We start from the raw sequence: 14,121 nt of genomic DNA, 5'->3' as shown, positions 1-14,121 counted from the left end.
ATTTGTCTTTCCCAAGAAAACACAACAAAATCATTATACTTGCCTGGATTAGATGTCCTGCTGTTTCTAGATCATACAGTATTTATTTAATCCTGTGTTCTCTTGCAGAGGGAGTGTGTTTTCATACTGATGCTGAGCAATCTCCCAGTAGTGTGGAGGACGTTGCAAAGCTTTGGAGTTTTAGCCAGTGTTTCTTTTTCTTGGAGTGGACAAGTGAGGTGTGTGCATAATAACTGGTTAATGAAGCATATTTATATATTTGTTGATAACAATTAAGCAATAGATTTTATGATCTGCAGCAGTAGGGTCTCAGAAGTCACTACTTATATATTTTATTATAAAGTGGTTTAATCACACAACCCAATGTTTTAGGTTTACTTTGCAGATGTGTTTTCTTTTGTAGTTTGTTTAAAACCAGAAAAGTGATTTAATACTTTATTTTGTTGATTAGTGAAATAATCTCATGGTCTTCTGGTAGTTGTTGGAGAAATTAATGGAGTTTTTGGAAAAGGTTCTATGATAAGTAGGAATTTAGAGTGAGATCCAAAAAAGCACTTAGATGCCTAAAGAAAAACTTAGGCAGAATCTAGGTACCTAAATCCAAGGGAGTGATTCAAATGCCCTGTGCAGAGACACAGAGACTCTGCGCTGCTGAGGCTGCTTAGGTTGATGAGAACTCAACGTTCTGCTAATGCACATGCTCTGCAGTGCTGTTGTCTTTGTGGAGCTGAACACTAAGCTATTTTTTCCCTTTCTAAGCTAACGTGGTAGTTATAAACTAATTGTCCTCCTACCTGTACCCCTTTTTGGAATTTAAATCTAGTTGCTACACATCAACTTGTCACCTATGTACTGGTAGTATGGAATTCACAAAACACAATCTTCATTTTCATTCAAAATGGAGGCCTCTCATTTCTTGCTGTAATATAATAGGATTTCCAACTTCACTGATTATTGATTAGAGATATGTACTGTATCTTTGTAATAATAATAACAACCACATTGTCTATCCATACCAGAGTTGAATAATTTAACCAATTAAAAGCAGTTGTAAGAGATTTTTTTAGCATGCTGCCTGTCCCTGAATTTGTCTTGATCCTGTTGATTATGTTCAGGTGTTTTTATTGGAAGTGATTGAATTACTCTTTATTAATGCTAACTTAAATAATAGCAGACTGGAACGGGTCTATCTCAATGGAGGATCCCACCAGATTTGCTATTTTTGACATTAGCAAAAAACATACAAATCCGTTACCTCTTACTTCCATTTCCAGTTTATGTTATTCTCGTGTAACTTCCAAGTCTCTGCAAAGAGGCCTCTTCTTTTTATGGCTTCTTTCTGCTGTAGACATGAGATGGTTGAAGAGACATGAAATATTTTGCTCTACCAGCCAGATGAAGGAACAAATTAATTCCCTGATCAGGGCTTATGGATGTCCTATCAATACACTTACAATAAGGAAAAAAAAAAAAAAGAAAAGACAGTGAATCCCTTCTCTTTGGCCACATCTTCTGGTCTTTTAAAATGGAATGAAATGATCCTCCACGCTTCCAATCCATTCTTGGAGGTGCGGAGGTATGAAACAATTGCTATGTCCACATCCTTGAATATGTAGTGTTCTCATCTCCTGATCTTCAAAAAAGAGGGATTAAATGCAATCCGTAGTGTTCAGCATGCATAATTTTGCAGGGATGGGTCAAGTAGTTCTGTAGTATATCATGTCTTGCTAGAATAAAGTGGGAGATACAGATTGCCATCAGACTTGAACTAATTTTTAGAACCAGAACTTTACTAGTGTGTCTTGCGTGATGAAGTGCCTGCTGAGTCTGCTCTGCAGTATTATGGGCAGCTTGAGTTTATTGTATTTTCACTGTTGTGAATGCTGGTATTTTATAGAAACTGAGCCCATTTTCAGTTGTTGAGGAGAGAAACTGGCACAAGTATGTCTGGGAAATAAATCCTTCATAAAATATCTGCCCTGCTGCCTGCCTGTCTTTCACAGGCAACAGACAGGAAAGTGGACAGGTACCACAAAGCTTAAAAGGTAACACCTTGGAGTTTCAAGCCTATACGCACTTTTTATGTACGTTGGAAATAATTTTTTATAAGCATTATTTATGCAATCCATGAGCTTACTGAGGTTTTAGTTAGTACAAAACCAAAAAAAGGCAATCAGGAAGGAGGCCGGATAGTACTGAAGTGGTGCTGGTAGTGCTAAGATATGATGAGTAGTACTAGGAAGGTAACAACAGTGCTTGTATGTAGTAAAATAATGGAACCTTTCTTCAACGTATTCTGAGAGTATAATATCAACAGGCAGGCTGCTGCTGCTCCTAGTATACAGTATCCACCAGACACAGCGATCTAAAAATGGCCATGACAGCGAACAGCATGAACTTAATCCACTGCAGCTCCTGAAAAAGTTCACTGCAGCCCAGCCACATACTTGATAATCAGATTGGTTACAACTGTCTGTAGCCATGAAGAAGTGAGAAGAGCTGGTGTACGGCAAAGAAATGCATTGTGGCTGGTCCCTCAGCTCACAGGGCAGGGTGTGGAAGTGAACGTCCAGAGCTCCTCTCTTCTTCACACTGTAGGCTGCTGCTTGCTGGAAAGAGAAAGTTGCAATATAGTTTGAATTTCTATAGTATTCAGCCGCACAGAATGGATTTCCATTGACGGGGTGAATGAATAGCATAGCGGATTTAACTGACGGTTGCCATGATGTACTCAGGCCTCTGCGAGGCCCTTGATTGAGTTCCACATGGCATTCTGATTTAAAAAAGATTAGCACTATGCAAAATCAGTGTAGTCCATACTGTATGAATTAAAAACTGATTAGCTGATAGGTCATAAAAAGGAATTATGGAATTCTTCCCTGAGGAGAGTGCTTCTAGTGCAGCCTGGCTTTCAATTTCTTTATCAAGGCTTTGGAATAAAATATAATGTTACAGCTGGTAGAATTTGCAGATAGAATAAGAAAGGGCAGAGAAGGAAATATGATTTATAATTGCAGTCGTCTTAGATTTTCCTCCAGATTCTGTCTTTAAAATGCTGGCTGAACCATTGTGCAGGTCTGTGAAGATCTGGTCACAGATCTGGTCGCATTGTACTGCCATTAGTATGAGGAACTGCGGTGATAATGGAGATAGTTTACCTATATGCAGAACCCAAAGCCTTGATAAATGCACCCCTCTGAACAATATAGATCACTATAGGTAAACTAAGGGTCATATATCTAAATACAACAAATGTTGCTATGCTTAGAAGGTAGAACTCTGTATTAAATATTCTTGAATAATATTCAGAATAAAAAGTGTATAACTAATTCAACATGAGCATCCCCTGTAGCGGGGTTACTGAAAGGGCTAAAAATGGTGCTTGGATAAATGTAAAGGGGTTTATCAAATAGAATAAGAAGATTATATTACCTTTGGATGTGGCATCAGGGAGACCACTAATGAAACACTGCATCCAATCCTATAATCATTATTTTCATAGTGAAGTTGGAAGGGGTTGAACTAACATACACAAAACAAGCTTAGAGTTTCTAAAATGTAGGTCTCTGACAAATGAGCTTTGTGAATTTAGCTGTGTCTGTTAAAGGTGTTATTTCCTCTGTCCACTAGACAAACAGCCTAGAGTAATGTCAATGGTAATTAATAGTGAAGGAGTAGTTTACCTAGATTTGTGGTACATTTTCCGCCTTTAAATCAAGAGTGGGTTGCTTTCTAAAAGAGATCTATAGCATAGATGATAGCAGTGTCCAGGTATAGGAGTAACACAGGTATTATGAAATGAACTGCTATAGCTAATGAAGTGTAGAAGATCTGATACAACCAGCTCATCATAATTTTGCTCTTACAGACCTGTGATGTTAGATAACATGTATAGTCCAAAGAGGACAAGAATTTGGTACTGGTACAACTGAATACAGTTACTCCTTTATTTCAAATAGCAGAGGCTTGTGCTTTTGTTGTTGCAAGCTCTATCTCAGCCTTAATGAAACAGAAAAAGGGATAGAGGGAGAATTTTGAGGGAAGAAACAGTGAATTCTTAATGCTTTTACCTTCCCATTGGCAAGACTCAGTTCATGATGTACAAATAAACTAAAATTCACTAATCAGGTTACTTACAGTATTCAGAAAAGTTCTGTTCTTATGCACTACTGGACTTATGCACTATGGAAAATGGTGTGTGGAACTAGGGAACAGTAGCAAAAGTGTTTCAAAAACTGCACTGACATTTCAGTTTTCTCTTTGAATTCTGAATGCTGTTATTTTAAATTTTACCTGTCTTGGTAAACTTGGTTACTTGGGAAACAAAAGTGCCTTGGCAAGGCTCCAATCACACATACGGTTTTATTTTACCCTGTAATAGTTTGCACAAAATTCTAAGTGTTATGGAACGTTTATGTTCACATCTTTAGTGCCCCAGACAATGAAGTACATATTTTTGCTTATTGTAGCTGGATTCATAGTAAAAAAATCTAAATTAATCTATATGGTGGCTAGTAACAAAAATGTAATGACAAAATTTGTTGACAAAGTCATTGTTCTTTAGCTAATGAGCTATTTCCTTCTGCTGTAAAGTGGATGGTTTGGAGCATACCTGAACAAGCTGGAAAATCCTACAAGATTTCTGAGTGGAAATGGGCATAATATTAATTGAAGGCTGGTTAACTTAAAGGTGTTATTTTACTTTGTTCTATGTACATTTAACTGATTATCAGTGACTATCATCACTTTCAGTATGTGGCACAATACCAGTAGTTTATTGCCTTCTCTGAACAGCTTTATACATTTCAAAAGAGCAAGGGATTGTATTTTCCTCACCCAAATGTCTGAAGACCAGATTAAATCTTCTGTTTCTTCCAGAGAGGCAAGATTTTCCAGAGTTTTCACTGCTTGCCCTGATTTATAGCATGGGCCAAAGTCCATTTCCTGGATAGGAGCAATCCCTGCTCAGTGTGTTAGGTATTACACAATTTCTCTCACTGATGTGTTGGTTGCACCTCGTTGACATGTGAGAAAGTGGTTAATTCTTTTACGTGAGTATCTTCTAGGAATTGCGTTAACCCATGTGCATGAAGTTCAGCTATGAACTGTAAAGACAGCACTGCTGGATGAAAATGTTAGTGTGACCAGTCACTAGTAGGTCACTAGTAGACCTTGGGGAGCAGACTCCAGTGGAGATGAGCAACTGATGTTGGTGACAGCCCAGTCAGGTATAGAAGAGGACTTCAGTGTACAGCCTAACACCATTTGAACAGTCAGTGCCAGGGAATTTCTCATACGAAATTATTCCAGAGTGGCTCCTCCTGATAGATTGTCCTGGATTAATTTCCTGCACAGATTCTCAGGTAGGACTGCAAGACATGATACCACAAGTTGCTCTGTCATCAGGGGTTAATCAGGAAGATTTACATTTAAATGCATACTCTACCTTAATCCAAATTAGCTTCTCTGTATAGGTAAGCCTCCATGTCTCTCAAGACACTTGAATTTATTTTCCTAGTTTGTCTTTCCTTTTTTTTTTTTAAAAAAGAATACATTAGTAAGCATAGTTATAAGTAGCTGAACAGTCTTTCTTCCCTCGCCTGCATCCAATGCAACTGGAAATAGTCACTAGAGAGGGCAATTTCTGTTTTTAATACAGATTGCATGGTACCCAAGGTTTTGATTAAATTACACTGAATGTTAAATTAACTGGCACTAGAAGTTAGTGGCAGCATTGTAATGAACTATTACTAGATCATTTACAGTCAGGCAGCAACCATATGGCATTTACATGCATATGCTGGTCCTGCACTGGCATGGAAACTGGTCTGACCCCCATGACCTATGTCAGCTGGGGAAATTCTATACTGAAGCCAATTGCCACACTTTGCAGATGCCAAAGGCAAACCTGCTCTAATCCTATAATCCCATTTCATAATATAGACTTCCATGTAGTTTGGAGCACAAAACCAGAATGTATCTTGCTCAGTTAAAATATTTAGCTTGGTCTTCATTCTGGTGGCTTCACTGCATTCCAGCTGCAGGAGACAGGAATTTGAAGATGGTTTACTTGAGCCAAATTTTGCAGTCTTTAATTGAGCAAAATATTCAGAACGCAATATAGTTCAATATCTTCTCTCCTTGTCAGTGAATTGGAAGTGCAGTGACAGGCAGATTTCTTCCTCTATGTCATTTTAACCTGGGGAGTATAACAAACCTCTTGCTGTATAGCTGTATTTTCATAATTTCCCTTCCCAGATCTCCAAAACATGTATTCTTCCATGGGAATTAGATGAGAGATCCTCTATATGCAAGAGAAGGTTTAAGATTTTGCTCACTGATGTTGTTCTGGAACACTACTGGGAGTCTGTGGATTTCAAGGAAACACTTGAGGACAGCAGCACATACTCATAGATTTCTCCCACCTGCCCTCTCACTCCTTGACAAATATCTAAATCTGTCATACTCAGTAAGTTTTACTCCTCATCTCTAAATGCTTTTAGGCAGCAAAACATGGATGGCTTTTACCAAACGCTGAAGACTGGGGTCGAGTTTTTGGGCTAATTTAATGTTCCTTTAAAAAAATATACAGAGAAAAGAAAACATTAATTAAACCATCTGCATTAATCACTGTTGATAGTTCAGTAAAAAACTGAGACTAATAGAAGCTAAAACATTGCATAAAAAATTCTTTATTCACAAAAATAAGCAGAGGAAACATTGAGATGATGCTTCTTACAAGCCATTGTTTTGAGAATACAATTCCTGGGAATTTCAATGAATTTAAAATCTGGTTTACAGCTATTTTGGGCATGTTTAAATCGATCCCCCCCTACCCCACCCTCCCTTTATTCTATTTTCTTCTGACAGCTTAAGCAGCAAGGTGACTATATTTTGGAGTCATTGTTTTATTGATATAAAAATAATATCCTCTTACATTACTCTAGCTTGTCCCTTACCACCGAGGATCTCAAAGCATTTTGCAAACCATATTGTATTTATAGCAAGTGCTTCCTACTGACAAATATCCACTTCTGAGGCAAATGCAGCAACACATGGCAATGAATTTTAGGGGTCTGTTCTGAGGCCCAAGGGGAATTTCTTTTGGTAAGAAGGGCAGAATTTCTTATGCAACTGAATTTGAGCATGAACTTGAGGATGCAGGAGAGGCAGGGGTCTCATATCCCGCCTCTTTCTGTCACATGCAATGTAGAATCTCATCAATACTATGCCATTTGATCTGTGGATGAAGTTAGCTATGCTGAGTATTCCATGCAGAAGTTGGAAAGTATCAGGTGTTGTGTTTTTGCTCATGTAAGCCTTCTTAAGAACTAAAACGTGAACTCTTCCTTTACTTTGGCTAAAGTGTAGGCACAGGGTAGAACAGAGTTAAACATCGTAGTTCAGCCAGTTTCTGCTCATCAGCAGGACCATGGGAACAGCACATGCACACTGTCTATCTCAATTGCTGGTTAAAATGTTTTAGATTAAATCACCTACATCAGGACATGTTAACCAGTACTGAATGAGCTATTAAGTGTCTACAGCACATCAAAGCGATAAGAAGAGAGCATTCTTTAGGATTCAGGTAGCATTGTGTCAACACAACACTGCACTGGACTCACTATTCCACCTGAACGGTTTGGATGTTAAACCAATCACGTATAACGAGATGAGATGTGGTGTGACGACATTTACAGAAAACTCGAGTTCCTCGGTGTGATGGGCAGGGAGGCTCTGTGCTGGAATAGCCTCGCTGGTGTAGAACAGAGAGCTCCGTGACTAATTGCAAGGCCTTAGATTCTGTGAATGGGAGGGCTGAAAATTCCCAGGAAGCAATTTGTTTGTATTCAGAAAGAGTACACATGCAAAGCGTGGTTTCTGGTCAATTTGTATTGATTATGTAACAGCAGGTTGTACCATCTGTTCAGCAGTGGTATATCATCCTGCTTGCTTCTATCATATACTTCTCTTGCTGAACTTACCCTTGGGTATCAGTTCAGATTTGGGGTAATGGGTGTTCCAAGAGAAAAATGCGCCATGATCTTCTCCTGGTCTTGCTTATATTTTCCTTAAGCGTCTTCTTTCTATGTGATGGGTGGACAGCAGCATTTTTAACAGATGTTTTTCACAGGCTATTGCATAATTATTTTTCAAGTGGCTTCTAAAAGCAGATGTTTCCATGTCTTTGTTCTTTCCCCTCCTGACACTTTAACACAAACAGCAGATTCCACTGCTGCTGTCCTTTAGATCTAGTGAAGAAAATGCCATAGCAGTGATGTTGGGTTTTTTTCAGCCCATTTGGCAATAATAAATATGTACAGGCACAATTCTCCTCCCTTTCTCCTGTGTCACTAGCATTGCTTACAGATACTATCTCAGGCTTTCTTTTTTAGAAATGCTGTCTTTCTCCATGACCTTTGTCCGCAGTTTAGTATTTGATCTTTACTTTCTTCCAGGACTTTGTTTCTAGTAGCATCCTGAGTGAATAACTGTGAATCTTTTCCTCCCTGGGACTTCAATGTATACATTTTACCTCATGCCAGGGTAGATCACAGCTGTCACTTGTAGCATCCCCATCACTGTGAAGACCTTTGGCATGATTTTTGGTATTTTTTTATCAAATAGCCCCATTTTCTTTTCCTGTCTCATGAATAGAGATTCAACAACTGGACTTTCCCATTGTTTACAGAAATAGCCCTGCTTTCTTGCAAACCATTTTGTAAGAGGACTTCCTAATTTGACTACTTGTTCCTCAAAGACCAAGGGAACGCAACTAAGAATGAAATAAAGGGCAGGCCCAGACAAGTTTCATCCAGCCATGATTTATCATTACAAAAGATGAACTTCAGCTGTAGTCTAAAATGATGATAAATGCTTGGATCAAGAAAACAAAAGTTTTCTAGTAAAGCTACTCTGTGTCTTAATTTAAACCTCATAGATTTTACCTCCAGCATGTGGAACATCAGCTGATGATATAGCACTACAGCTACATGACAGACTTTGTCCTGTTCTGATTCGGGGTTATTTACTAACTGGTGTGGGTGTAGTAACAAGGGTTCTGCTTTCTTCATCTTCATCTTCCTTTTTACTGGATTTTAAGGAAAGCAAAACATTTTTGAAACATGTAAGATATTTTAAATTTCATGAGAACTTTACCTGGAGCACAGAATCACAAAATGGTTGAGGTTAAAAGGGAACTCTGGACATCATGTAGTCCAAGCTCCTTGCTCAAAGCAGGGTCAAGTACAGCAGGTTGTTTGGGGCAGTGTCCAGTTGCATTTTGAATATCTGCAAAAGTGGAGACTCCTAATCCTCTCTAGACAACCTGTTCCAGTGGTCTACCCCTATCACAGTAAGAAGATTTTTCTTATATTTAAATGGCTTGTCATGTATTTCAGTTTGTGCCTGTTGCCGCTTGTGCTTTCAGTGGACACCAACAAGAAGACTCTGGCTCTTCTTTACAACCTCCCAGCAGGTATTTATACACATGGGTAAGATTCCTCGAGCCTTCTGCTACGTGGACTAAACAGTCCCAGCTCATCCCTTAATCATCTTTGTGGCATTTTGCTGGACTTGCTCCAGTATGTCTGTGTCCCTCTTGTCCTGGGGAGCCCAGAAATCCAGATGTGTCACCAGTGCTGAGTAGAGGGGAAATATCATCTACCTTGACTTGCTGGTAGCACCTTTCCTAATGTAGCCCAGCAGGCTGTTGGTTTTTGCCACAAGGGCACACTGCTGGCTCATGTTCAACTCCTTTTTCGCCAAGACCCCCATGCCCTTCTCTGCACAGTTGCTTTGCAGCCAGTCAGCCCCCAATCAGTACTGATGCATGGGCTTATTCCTCTCCAGGTGCAGGACTTTCCATTCCCTTTTGTTGAACTTCATGTGATTGCTGTCGTTTTCTTGGTTGAGGTCCCTTCAAAGGCAGCACAACCAGCTCCTCCCAATTTTGTATGTTGAGAGTGCACTTTGTCCTATCATTCAGGTCATGAATGAAGATGTTAAACAGTATTGGACCCTGGGGTACACTCCTGGTGATTGGCCTCCTCCATCTGGACTTCCTGCCACTGATCACAATCCTTTGAGCCATTCAGCCAGTTGTCAGTCCATCTCCCTGTCCATTTATTTAGCCCATATTAATCAGTTTTTCTATGAGAACATTATGGGAAACAGTGTCAAAAGCCCTTGTAAAGTCAAGATAAATAATATCCACTGCTCCTCCACCAGACTAATCATCTTAACATAGAAGGCTATCAGGCATTGGTCAGGCATGACTTCCTCTTCCTAAATCTGTACTGACTACTGCCTGTCATTTTCTTGTCCTTAATATCTTTGGAAATGACTTCCAGGATTATTTGCTTCATCACCTTCCCAGGGACCGAGATGAGGCTGACTGGCCTGTAGTTCTCCAAAACCTCATTCTTGCCCTTCCTGAAGACAGGGGTTGGAATTTTTCCCACTCAGGAACCTCTCCTGACCACCATAACCTTTCAGAGGTAATTGAGAATGGACTACAATGACATTGGCCAGCACGCATGTGTGCATCTTATTAGACCCCTTGGACTTATGGGTGTCCAGTTTGTTTAAATGTTCCCTAACATGTTTCTCCTCCACCAACTATTCCTTGGTCCCAGACTTTCCCAGCGGTGTCTGGAGCCTGGGACTCCTGAAGGCAAATATTTTTCCCAGTAAAGACTGAAGTAGAGAAAGCACTGAGTACAAAATCATAGAATTATAGAATCACAGAATCATAGAACAGCCCATGTTGGAAGGCACCTTGAAAGAACATATGGTCCAACATTTTGTGGAAAAGGGAGCCTAGATGAGAATATCTAGCACCCTGTTCAGTTGCATCTTGAAAACCTCCAGTAATGGGGACTCCACCACGTCCCTTAAGAGGTTGTTCCAGGGATTGATTATTCTCACTGTGAAAAATTTCTTTCTTATATCAAGATGAGTATGTTGTCCTTTTCCATGTACCCTATCCCGTTCAGCAGCTGGCCCACATTTTCCCTAGTCTTCCTTTTTCTGCTGATGTACCTGTAGAAGTTGTTCGTGTTGCCCTTCCCATCCCTCGCCAGATTCAACTGCTGGTGGGCTTTGGCTTTTCTAACCCCATCTCTGCATGCTTAGACAGTGTCTCTGTATTCTTTCTGGGTCCACCTATCCCTACTTCCACCTCTTGTGTATTTTCTTTTTGTGTGTGAGTTTTGTCAGGAGCACCTTGTTCATCCATTCAGGCCTCTTGCCACCTTTGCTTGAGTTCCTGCACATGGGGATGGATAGTTCTTGAGTGGAGATGAGGTCATCTTTGAAACTTAACCCTCTGTCCTGGACCCCTCTTTGCTCCAGGACTGTATCCCATAGGATTCTTCCAAGTAGGTTCCTGAAGAGGCCAAAATCTGCTCTCCTGAAGTCTAGTGTTGTGATCCTGCTTTTTGCCTTATTCCCTCCCCTCAGGATCGTGGACTCCACCATCTCATGGTCCCTGCAGTCAAGGCTTCCCCTAACTTTCAGGTCTCTGACCAGTTCTTCCTTGTTTGCAAGTGTGAGGTTCAGCTGAGTACCTACCCTCATTGGCTCCTCAGACACCAAGGTTAGGAATTTATCATCAATGCACTTCAGAAACCTCCTGGATTGCTTGTGCCCTGCTGTGTTTTTCCTCCAGCAGATATTGGGGTGGTTAAAGTTCCCAGTGAGGACCAAGGCCAAGTTGTCTGAAGAAGGTCTCATGTACTTCTTCCTGATCAGGTGGTCAGTAGCAGTTACTGATGTGGCCCATGTTGATCAGCCCTGTTACTTTACCTATTAGCTCATAGTTTTATAGTTTCTAGTTGTTTCTAAGTCACAAAAGCATCTTTGAAGGGAGGCAGTAGAAACTTGATCCTTTGAGAACTTTAAAAATATACTGGACAGACTATTAGGAGATGTGCCACAGGAAACAAGCATACATTGGAAAGGAAAAGGACTGGATGATATCTTTTATTTTCATCCACTTTCCTTTTGTCTTTCCTGTTGCAACAGCAACGTTCGTCATTGCTACTATTTCTGTTTGTGGCACCAGGCACCAGGATGACAGCTTGGGTGAATGATGGGACTTTACTGATACAAGCAATCTTTGAGCCTTCTTATTTTTTCCTTTTCCAGTGAAATGTTTGAAGCTTCATGAAACCTCATTTTTGTTTCTTTTGCTTCTTTCCTGTGTTCAGTCTTGGTGATTATCTTGGTGTTTTAATTTTCTGGCAAACTGCAGCAATCACTTTTCCTCCAACGAATACAATTTTTTATCATTTTTATTATGACACAAAAGTTTGGTGAAAAACAAATTTGCATTTGACTTTTCATGTTTTTTTCCTTTTCCTTGAACTATTTCTCCTGTATCTGATTGTTTTTCCTGCTGTGTAATAAGTCCTGATGACCACAAAAGGGTCAGACATGACAGAAACATGTAACAGATGAAGATGCTTTTCATTTCAATTTTTCTGTTCTCCAGGTATCTATTGAATTATGTAGTCATCTGTGTACTCGTTAAGATGTCTTACTTTATCTTGTCTTCTTCATCTGTTGTTTCAGGCTTAAATTTCTTTTTAAAGTGCTGCTAGGCATTCTTAAGCCAAAAAAAGACATGTTTACTTCAGCAAGTAAAGATATAAATGTAATCTTGCAAAGGGAACCCAGTGGTCAGTCTTGTATAACCGTGGGACACTTTCTTATAGATTGCAGAAAATGAAAGAAGAAAGTTTGCTAATTGTAGGATATTTGTTAACTATATGAAACAGTCTAACCGTAATCCCAACTCCAAAAAAAAGAGGAAAAAAAAAAAAAGTTAGTGGCTGCTGCACTGTAGTTATTTCCTTCTTTTCCAAAGCATAATCCAACTTTTTCTTGAATTAATGTACACAAGTCACTTTAACTGCTGGCTGCATAACTTTTGGCAGTTTGTTTGATATTCCAACCAATCTTTGTATAAAGAACTGTCTGAATTGTTTATAGGTTTGTCCTCCTGCCCAGAGTTTATTCCATGATCTCTTATTTTGAAAACAATAGTACTTACAGGGATGCTATTAAGTAGGTTGGGCCTTGCATTGAAAGGTTGTGGCTAGTGGGCAGAAGACTCATAGAACTTAGAATCATTAGATATGTGTTTATCAATAGTTAAAAAAGAATAAAGCAAATGATGCAATTCTACCTAAATATTCCCATTCAGTATTCCTACTACGCACTATGACAATAATTTATGTTTTCACAACAAACTCTGTTTTTGTTTCTTAAAAATCTTGGAAATGTAAAGTCACTAAGAAATAAGAAGTGACCTGTCAAATTATTCTCTCCACCTTGGATGTAGGGTGAAAAAGGAACTAACAGAGTACAAGATGAGGATCAGGATGACTATGACTATTTCTACCAATTCTTTTTCCAGTTTCAATGTATGGGTTGTGTTAACGAGGTAGGTAGGAATTTTTGAACTCTAATAATTGCACAGTTATGGAATTTAGTATTAATCTGGTGTCAAGGCTGTATACAAGTGTCTAAGCAACGTTTTCATGTCTTCAAGAATATACTTAGATGAACGTTCACTTTGCATTATCTTATATTGGTAGGGAAAGGCAGTAGATGGAAGGAATTGCCATTTTGGAATGTGATCTGGCTCTGGCTGAAATCAATGATGCAGCACTGTGCACAAAAAAAGCCTGAACTATCTTTGAAGACCTTTATTCCCCGTTTGAAAGCATTGATGCTTATGACATTGCTTTGTGTCTGGGATAACTAGCTCTGCAGAATAATAGGTTTAATTAGTTTAGATGCAGCATTTCACTGATGCATCTACACTACTTCCAGAATTCAGCAGCTATTTCTGCATAGTGCTATACTGTTTGGAAAGTGAAGATGTGAACTCATCCCTTTTTAGTCATCAGAGAATCCAAACAGGACATTTATTGCTCATAGCTGTAAGACCAAATCTGTATGTGAATGATCCAGCTTTGGTCCTCGGCAATAACACACGTTGCTAAAAACAATTAGTCAATTCCCCCAATTGTTTAAAAAAGGGGAAAAAGTTTTATTGAAGGGGCAATTAACATTGCAAAGTAAAACACTGAAAGAACTCAGGAAATTGCA

General features: G+C 39.3%; 1 long non-coding RNA gene across 24 annotated transcripts in view; it reads left to right on the top strand.

The window, feature by feature from the left end:
• Positions 1–14,121, top strand: part of LOC142410663 (uncharacterized) — a 292,399-nt gene that overhangs the window by 62,053 nt on the left and 216,225 nt on the right. For 2 of the 24 annotated variants that reach the window (XR_012775969.1, XR_012775971.1), the window contains one exon: positions 13,349–13,450. The exons of 20 other annotated variants lie outside the window; for them this stretch is intronic. This is a non-coding gene — a long non-coding RNA (uncharacterized LOC142410663). Of the gene's footprint in view, positions 1–119; positions 219–5,066; positions 5,364–6,258; positions 6,470–13,348; positions 13,451–14,121 lie in introns of those variants that run through there. 2 more of the 24 variants (XR_012775974.1, XR_012775977.1) reach the window with 2 other exon arrangements.

Source organism: Mycteria americana, chromosome 5, assembly GCF_035582795.1.
Source record: "Mycteria americana isolate JAX WOST 10 ecotype Jacksonville Zoo and Gardens chromosome 5, USCA_MyAme_1.0, whole genome shotgun sequence".
Classification (NCBI taxonomy): Eukaryota; Metazoa; Chordata; class Aves; order Ciconiiformes; family Ciconiidae; genus Mycteria; species Mycteria americana.
This window is presented reverse-complemented; position numbering and strand designations above follow the sequence as displayed.